Here is a 9,746-nt window from a genome sequence, read left to right as displayed (position 1 = left end):
AAAAGTGCTTCAGATTTACCACAGACTAAAACACCTATCCTGCAAGCTGCTCTGCACAGTTGGAGCCCTGCACCTGTGCAGAGACAAGCTGACTTTAATGTGGGTCTTCCTGCACAGAGCAACTTGCAATTTAGGAGTCTAAGGGCCTGCCAGCTGTGGATAAGGTTGGCAGAATCAGACCCTATATGCACAATATTCCTTCAGCTGTGACTATAATATGGAACGTTGGGTGTAATGGATTAGCTGCTTCATGACATCTTGATTCTTAAATAGTCTTTATATTTCATAGATTATAAATTATAATGAGTGATAAGAAACAATAGCAGTTATATTTTTATATATACCTGTATTTATTTTTATTTCCCCCCCCGGTTTGTTTTAGTTGATTTACAGGGAAAAATAGTATTTAAGATATTACACCAAACCAGGAAGAAGGGAATGATTAATAAGTACTATAGTAGCTAAATAATTATTAGTGCATATTGACTCATGATTGCATCAGCACAAAGGTCTTGTATCAGGACACCATTTTTAATTCCATCAAAACTAAAAAAAATAAAATAAAGGCAGTTTACTACAATATTCACCTGTTATAAAAGGTAGAATAAATTATTTATTATTCAAAAGTCACAGCATAAATGGATAATGGAGATAAGTGTGAAGATTAAGACCCAGTCCTTCAAAGACTTAAGAACATGCTTAATGAAGTAAATGGGACTACTTGCGTACTTAAAGTTGAGCATATGCGTAAGTTTTGGCAGGACTAAAGCCTTATTGTGTGACTATCACCACAGCAACTAGATGCTATTACAAAAGTTTAAAACCATGTAAATGTCATGAAATTCCAGGAAATGAACTATCAAGTTAATAGGCTTCTTCATAAACCTCCTAAGCAGAGAGTAATCTACTGCCACTGCTATAACCAGAAATTAAAATTTTAAATAAATCAGTTAGGGCTTTTCACACGCACACATTCTACCTCATTGCAAGTAGGGAACAATGCCTTTTGCAAGGTACTGAAATTATTTTAGCCCTAATATTATACAAAACTCTTTTTCATATCTGATACATTACTTTTAGTTATATTACTAACTTCAAAGCTATTAAATATTTCCCTAGTATGAGAGGGATGGGGACTTTAAAAGCTTTGAGGGTAAATGACCAATAGCGTTGGTATTATTATAGAATATTGCAGATACACATCACAGAGCTAGTTGGTGAATATGCAGAGCCACAGCATTCACTTACCCTCAAGGAGCCTGACAGTGGGGAGAAGTCTGGCTATTTGGTCCCATGCTGAGCCTTGAGGGCTGTGGGTGAACATTTCTGTTCTGCATGTTCCTGAAGTTTGTCTGAAGAGCTGTGGTTGAGAGAATGGGGATTGGACTATGCTACACTAGTCTTTCATTGATGGAATGTGGGCCTGCTGATGGGATGAAAGTAGCATATTTCTGAAGATTGTTTAGATGCACTCCTGGATTTGGTTTTCTTGGGTGAAGCTTCAGCAAGGGAGGGGTTCAGCAAATAGTCCCAGAGGAAAAAAATACTTTCCTGAACTTCAGAAACAATGCTGAAAGGGAGAGAATGGTGATCACTGGTTGCTACTGACCTGCAAATATATGGTAAAATGATCATATTAGGGTGGAATTCACTTTGCCACCTAAAGCCCAAGTAACTAGAGCAGATGGGAAAGTAGAATCCATCTCCCCATATTACGGCCAATAAGGATGCTGCAATGTATCCCCATCTCTGACCATTACTCCAGCCTGTGGGCTGGAATAGCAGTTGCTACTACAACCTCTCAACATCTGTGCAAGATACTAGGACTTCAAGCTGAAGCTCTTGGGGCCCTTCCCTGCACTTTGGCCTTCATGGGATCAGCTCAGGGCCTTCCTCTGCTTTGCTGACAGCTCCTCCAACCCCACTCATCCCTAAATGGAAAAGGAGACCTTTCTCCAGCCCTCTGTACCAGACTGAATTTCACACTGCAAGAAAGAAGCAGGAAAGTCTGAACTCCCACACTTGTCCTGCTGCTGAAGACAACTTCCTTTGGCAAGCTAAGTGGGCTCTGGCTTGGAGTCCCAGGTACCCTGTTAATTAGCTCGAATTTTCTGGGAATCTGCCCAGATTAAGGAATCCCAACAGAGCTGGAGTGGCTGGAGCAGTTACAATAGCAAAAATGTCTCCAGGTTATGAATGCATAGCATTTCCACAGGAAAATGTGTTATGCAGAAGAATTCTTACTAAAAACGGTTCTGCTCATAAAATAGCCAGGACAAGCTGGTAACAGCAACACTGTTGTAGTACTATTGTCAAGAAGGTTTTTATAAAAATTCCCTGCTGCTAGACTAATCCAGCCACTGGGAAAGAATGCAAATAGGATTTAGCAAAATCTGGAATGAGATCAGCCACATCAACTACAAGTCAGCGCACCAACTCTATTTGGCATACCTCTGACTGTGCCAAAAATGGATCAAGGTTTCTCAACGGCCTATGTCGGGTCCCTGTGTGCATTGATGGTTCGCTTCATATATGTAATGGCATTTGGCACAGACACTGATGTGCAACGAAATGATTGTTGCAGTTTAGTTTGCTGTGAACCATGTGGCATTTTATACTATAGATGTAAATTGCTGAGAGGAGGCAAGTTAAATAGAATTTTAAACATGATACAGTACATATCTTATTTAATTGAGAGTCTCAATAGTGTACAGAATATTACCCTGTAAAATAGAAGCAATAAAAATAAGACAGTTCCTGTTCATAAACTGTATTATTTTGAATAGTGTCTTCCAGAAATAACAAATTTCTCTGGATTTCTGCCATGTTTTGTGCTGTGGGATGCATATTATAGCAGAGTCTGGAAGAACTGGAGTAAACAGCTTTGATATATGAAGCTAATTTAAATTATTTTTCTTAATACTAATAATGGGTCAGATCATGTAGCTTCTCTCAGATAAAACTCCCAGTGAAATTGGTGGGTATTTTACATGAGTCAGGACTGAATAATACAGCCTAATGACATTTATCAGGGTGGGGGAAGTTATTTTACAGATTCTTTGTGAGTAGATGTGTGTTGGAAGAAAAACATCTCAGCGTCACTGCTGCATCAGTCAAGCCAGGTCACCTCAATCTCCAATTACAAACCAACTTAGAGGATCCATAAATGGACCCTGACTGGTCAGTGGCATAGAAAGACTGATAGTCTTATCCGGTAGGCTTCTGTGCAGATTTCAGGACTGCCTCGTATTATGCTTTCAGACCTCATCTGAAATAAGCTGATTGAGGTAAAATACAGGTAGTGACTCTGGACTGTTGTGTAGTTAGTCGAAGTCACCAAATTTGAAGAGGCAACTTTTCTTTCTTTTCCTGAACCCTGTATAAAATGTGTGTTCTGCTGTGTTGATCCTGGCCTTTCAAGATCTTTGACACGCTGGGGTTTTGTTACTTAATGGGACTTCCCCAATTAAAAATAGCATTCCAAGTCCTGCACATGGAATACCGTGTCCAAAAATGTGAGCAGTGGACCTTTAGCAGTCCGTGAAGTGCTTCTGGAAGACTTTGGAGAGATGGCTGCTGGTATGATGCCACCTTTCCTCCTTATTTCCAGGTTAGTAGAGTGCATTAAAATAAGTTAGACAACATTGAATGCTTTCCTAATATTAATAAGCAAAACTTTCACTGGGAGGAAAAGTGGTCTGCATTATTGTGCCTGGGAGACAGTCCGTGAGAAAAATTCTCTACTAAGATGTGGTCCACACTGTAAGAGAGTTTGAATACTCCTGGCTTGCAAATACAATAATCATAAATCTACTTTTTTCTCTGCAAAATTGTATGTGTAAGGATTTGGGTGGCGGAGGGATTTCTTTTTTTTACTTTTGGGCCTGGCTCTCCACTGCCTTGATCCTTGTGTAGTCATTTACACGATTTACACTGGTATAAACCAGTACCACTTTGATTTGGTAGCGTTTTTACACTCATTTTGCACAGGTGATAATGCCTGTATTAGGGATAAAGCAGTGGAAAATCAGGGCCTCTACCTGTGGTGGTCCAAGCCTAAATATTTTCTTTATATACATTTTTCAGAATTGCATGTGCTGTCTTCAGTCCTGTAATAACTTCAACTACCTTTGCTTTTGAATTCTTGACTGGCTTTATTCTTTCTGAGAAGACCCTAAGAGTAGCATTGGGCAATTGCTCATTTACGCTGAGGGTGTCTCATGTGGGTTATTCTGTTGTCCAACTTGTCTAGCGTGTATGTGAAGCCATCAGAAGAGAGTCCGCAGTGCCAGATAACTTTCAGCTATATGTCCCTGTATTATCAGGTCAGGCTGGTGGAATCTCATTGGCTTATTCAAGTGTTTTGTCAGAATGAGTGCTGAGAGGTGAGAGAACTAGCTGCATCTCAGCTCAGAGAGGATTGGAGTTATTCTGGTTAGGTGGGAAATAACTGAAATAAATGGCAGAATTGAAACTGAATCCCTCAATTTGGTGGGGTATGTTTTCTTTTTGTTATTCATGTTCTCCTCCTCTGGGATCCCCAGCTAATTCTGGATGCACAGGCAGTGGCCAAGAAAGGTGTTTACTATCTGCAGCCAGAAGGCTGTGCCCTTCTCTCAGGTGTAGACCAGACTATAATAACCCATGCCTTTGTCACCTTGAGACTTATAGTAATGCGCTCTACATCAGGGATCGGCAACCTTTCAGAAGTGGTGTGCTGAGTCTTCATTTAATCACTCTAATTTAAGGTTTCGTGTGCCGGTAATACATTAACGTTTTTAGACGGTCTCTTTCTATAAGTCTATAATATATAACTAAACTATTGTTGTATGTAAAGTAAATAAGGTTTTTAAAATGTTTAAGAAGCTTCATTTAAAATTAAATTAAAATGCAGAGCCCCCTGGACTGGTGGCCAGGATCTGGGTAGTGTGAGTGCCACTGAAAATCAGCTCGTGTGCCGACTTCGGCACGCGTGCCATAGGTTGCCTACCCCTGCTCTACATGGAGTTAATTTTGAAAATTATTTGCAAGATTTAGCCAATGCAGAATGCAGTAGCCCAATTGTAGAAGAGTGTTTCTTGCAGGAAATACATTCACATGCGCTTTAAGAGCTGCACTGAACTCCAGTTTATTGCTGGATACCATTAGAAGTGTTGGTTTTAATACATAAATCCACAAAGGGTTGGATGCTGGTTCAAGAGACTCTCTCTCTGATATCCTGGCATTTGAGAACATCTTTCATATGAATCCAACAAACTTGATTTATAAAACTTGCCAGTTGAAAATTTCACTTTATTATTTGCCTCAAATGAAGGACCCTAATCTCAGGTTACATATTGTTGAAATCTGCTGACATGTCTCCTGGTAGTGTTCCGGGCTAGCGAGACGACTTCATTGAAAGAGAGGTTCTGAACATCCAGTTGGATTTCACTACAAAAAATTTGGAGGCACTGTGCTAAACAGAGCAAAATAAAGCAAGTGTTACAAGTTCAGTCTGAAGATCATAGAATCATAGAATATCAGGGTTGGAAGGGACCTCAAGAGGTCATCTAGTCCAACCCCCTGTTCAAAGCAGGACCAATTCCCAACTAAATCATCCCAGCCAGGGCTTTGTCAAGCCTGACCTTAAAAACCTCTAAGGAAGGAGATTCCACCACCTCCCTAGGTAACCCATTCCAGTGCTTCACCACCCTCCTAGTGAAAAAGTTTTTCCTAATATCCAACCTAAACCTCTCCCACTGCAACTTGAGACCATTACTCCTTGTTCTGTCATCGGGTACCACTGAGAACAGTCTAGATACACTCTTTCTATGGCAGGTCACACTAACGAAAAATAAAGCCCTAGTGTTACCGACTTTTGCAAATTTTATCTTGAGTCTCACATTATTTGGTGTTATTCTTAAAGCATCACCTCTTAGCATCATATCATTATGTGAAAAGCTCTGTTTTAATCAAAACAAAACCTTTTCCGTTGCAGTGAAAAGCTTGAAAATGTGACCCAAGTGCACCATAAAGGCTCAGGAACCAGAAGGCAAATAAAAAAGAACCCAAAATGCATAATTAAAAAAACCCAGAATTCTAAAGCAAATCTCATGGGTTTTAGGGCCTGACTAATGATTTATGAATGTGTGGTTTTGGCAGTGTTGAAGCCACTACTTTTTTGTGTTAAAGATGCGATGACATATTTGGAGAAGACATCTGCAGAAAATTAAAATTCACACCAAGATGCTCTCCACCGTGCTTCTACTCACAACAATCCCATATTTCTACCATGTGGAAGAAAAATGTTTTTGACTGTGTAATGAATAGGAGTTTGGAAAACCAATTAAACCCCACGAATTTCCATTAACTTTAAAAAAAATCATAACTTGCAAGAGTGTCTTTTCTGCCTAGCATGTTGAGACACTTAGTATATGTAGCTACAAAATACACTAGTGATAGCTACATAAAACTGAAAATATTCTTGAAATGAGCTGAGGTGAAAAAAGGTTCACATCTGCTATTTACTCTCTCCTACCAAACCAGAACCACCTTCAACCCTCAGCACAGATAAATGCACGAGAATAAATCTTAGCTATTAACAACCTAGAAAATTTCTGAATGAAATTTTGGATGAACAATAGTAAGACACCCATATCCACTTTACCAAATATTGCATAATGAAAAGTATATACTGTACAGTATGATTCTATGCATTGTAACTGAAATTAAATAAAGCAGAGGGACTGGATTATGCTGGAAAGGATTTAACACATATGCAGACTTTAAACATGTATGATGGGATTGCTCAAGAATCCAGATATCCGGCAGATTCATCAAAAGATTTGGCTAACTCATCAAATCTTAAAGTACATTGCATGCCTGGGGCTAATGGCACAAATGATGATGATGAGAGTGATGTCACAGAATAATACATTCTAAGGCATCTTTAGCAAACTGACATTTCAATGAATTACTCAAGAGTAAAAGACGTACAGAGGGTTAATTAAACGCCATATCTCTGCTGAATAGCCCCGCAATCAGGTTAGTGGGCACAATCAGCACAAATTTGTGGACTTATCTCAATTTTCATTTTACTGTTGCAGTGTACCTTTAAAAATGAACTGAACCAACATCTCCAAAGTGCACACAGCCAAGTGGCAGACACGTTACACAATACCAAACCGAGTCAACTATTCAGCAAGAATAAAAAATACGAATTTAAAATGAAGCCTCAGAAGATGACACAATAAATGAAATGAGTTAAAATACAAGCATTCCTGTCTCTTTCTCACTCATATCTGTGCCTTCCCCAATGCCTGGAACCTTTGAGTTGACCTAATCCACCCTTTTCTTCTTCAAGTCCTTTCTTAAAATGCATTTCTTATAAAAGGGCTAAAAATCCTACTCTTCCTCTCCAAGACAGAATGGTTAGAATAGAATAATTGGAGATATACCAATCTCTTAGAACTGGAAGGGACCTCAAATGGTCATGGTGTCCAGCCCCCTGCCTTCACTAGCAGGACCAATTTTTCCCCCAGATCCCTAAGTGGCCCCCTCAAGGATTGAACTCACAACCCTGGGTTTAGTAGGCCAATGCTCAAACCACTGAGCTATCCCTACCCTGTTAATAAAACAGACAAACAGAAAGTCTATTAAATAAAAATTGAAGAACTAATAAATCTGCTAAACTTCACTATTCAATCTTTCTGTTAGTTTTTTTTCCAGTGTTTTCCATGATGTATCTGAATTGTAAGCACTTTGTCTTCAATCCTGTCCGTAAGATGCAAAACATGCTGTTGGAAGTATACAAATAAATAAGTAAAAATGACAGTTAATCAGTGGCCTCTGAGTATAGGTGAGCAGGTAGGTAAATAGAATCGTCTTTGGATTTCCAGAGAGACTGAGCAGCTATAACTAGCACTGAAGGTAGCGAAGGTGAGGGGAGCTCAGCATCTCTTGAAATAGGGCTCTAATTGCATGCATCTTTCTGGACTTATGCACATCAATATACTCTGCATTTTCACATGTGAATCCATGCAGAAAATGTAGATTAAATCAACAAAGGGCAAACTTTCATGTTTAACCACCTTCCTTAGGTTTTAGCAGCCTAGGTCACTATGGAGTGAGCCTTGCAGCCAGGGGTAGACAGACTTACATGAACTGGGTTCAAGCTATCACACTCAACATGGCAGTATGGACATTGTGGCTTGGGCTGGAGCTCAGGCTCTGAAGCCTAGGGGGTCAGGTAGGCTCGACAGCTCAAGGTCCAGCCCAACCTGCAATGTCTGTATCTGCTATTTTTAGTGTGGTAGCTCGAGCCCTGCTCACATGAGTTTACCCAGGCTGGGAAGCTTGCTCCAAGTTGCCGTGTAGACATGCCTTATGAGGGCTACAGTGCATTTTTTAAACCTGGTTAAAACATAGACCCATCCACGCTGGCAAGCCGAGCTGTTGTATAGTCTGGTTCAGCCACAACCATTTTTATACCAAGTTTAAAACAGTTGTCAAACATTGTTATTTGTCCTATGCAAATTTTTCCTTTCTGATCTTTCAAATCCCCGTCAATAAATACAGTTAATTCTACTTCATTCCTCCATCCTTTTGTCAGTCTTTCTTATTTAGACTGTAAAAACTCTTAAAGACAGCAACAGTAGCTATATGTTTGAACCTTGCCTGTTACAATGGGATCCAAATCGCAGTTGGAGGCACCAGATTCTACTGTAATAAAAGTAAATAATAATAATAATAATGATCTTTACTGGACTTATTTGCAGTGCAGATCTTACCTGTATACTCTAGGTGTGTTCCGGACAGGAAACTTTCTATTGACAGCATGGGATTCCGAGCACAGAACTAGCATAGAGATCTGCAGTGCAAATTAAAGAGTGCAAAATTTTTCTCTGTGAGGAGAACTAAGCCATATAAAACTGGGGAGGAGGAATAAAAAGGGTCAAAATAATTTTTTTTTAAAAATCTAGGCTATATTATTATGATCTGAGGTCCTAAATTATAAGATATTTGTATTCTAAATTTAAATAATAATTTGTAAAATAAAATTTTAATCTGGGTTGAGAAATGGTATGCAATATCAGTGTGAAATTAATCAAACCAATTGAGTAATAAACACATTATAACCTGTTAATACTGGGATCATGGACAGCTCGTTAGCAGAAGAAGCACTTGATTTACTCAATTATATTTTCTATGGTCTGAGGCACACTACGCAATAGTTTTTAAATTTTATTTCTAGTATTTCTAAATATAAATATTTCTTGATTTATTATGAAGCCAGAAAGGTGATGTTATTTAATTTTTCGCCCAAAAATCAACAGTACTGTCAAATATTTGGCTATACAAGAAAATTAATAAAAACAGAAGCATTTAAAATTTGTTTGTAACAAGAAAACAAATTTATTGATTTTTAAAAGACAAGACACAATTTTGTTTTGAAAAACACAAGAAAGCTAGCCTGAGTTCAAGTCTGAAATATTCAGAAAAATCCTACTATCTTTAGTATGTTCCAGTCATTTGTTTAAACAACACACTAAAAGTTAATATATATTTTTATAATTATAAAAGTTCCCCAGTTATTGTACAGTACACAATACAAATTGCCCACAAACTATTATTTAGCTCCTGCCAATTTTGAGAGGACATGATATACTAAAAGATTTAGCATTTCTCACAAAAAATCACATCAGGAAATACATATTTACAAAATCAAATACATTATACAAAAAACTCATCACGTTATTCTGTAAAGA

The sequence above is a fragment of the Mauremys reevesii genome, linkage group 6 (assembly GCF_016161935.1).
Source record: "Mauremys reevesii isolate NIE-2019 linkage group 6, ASM1616193v1, whole genome shotgun sequence".
NCBI lineage: Eukaryota > Metazoa > Chordata > Testudines > Geoemydidae > Mauremys > Mauremys reevesii.
Note: the sequence above shows the minus strand (reverse complement) of the source record.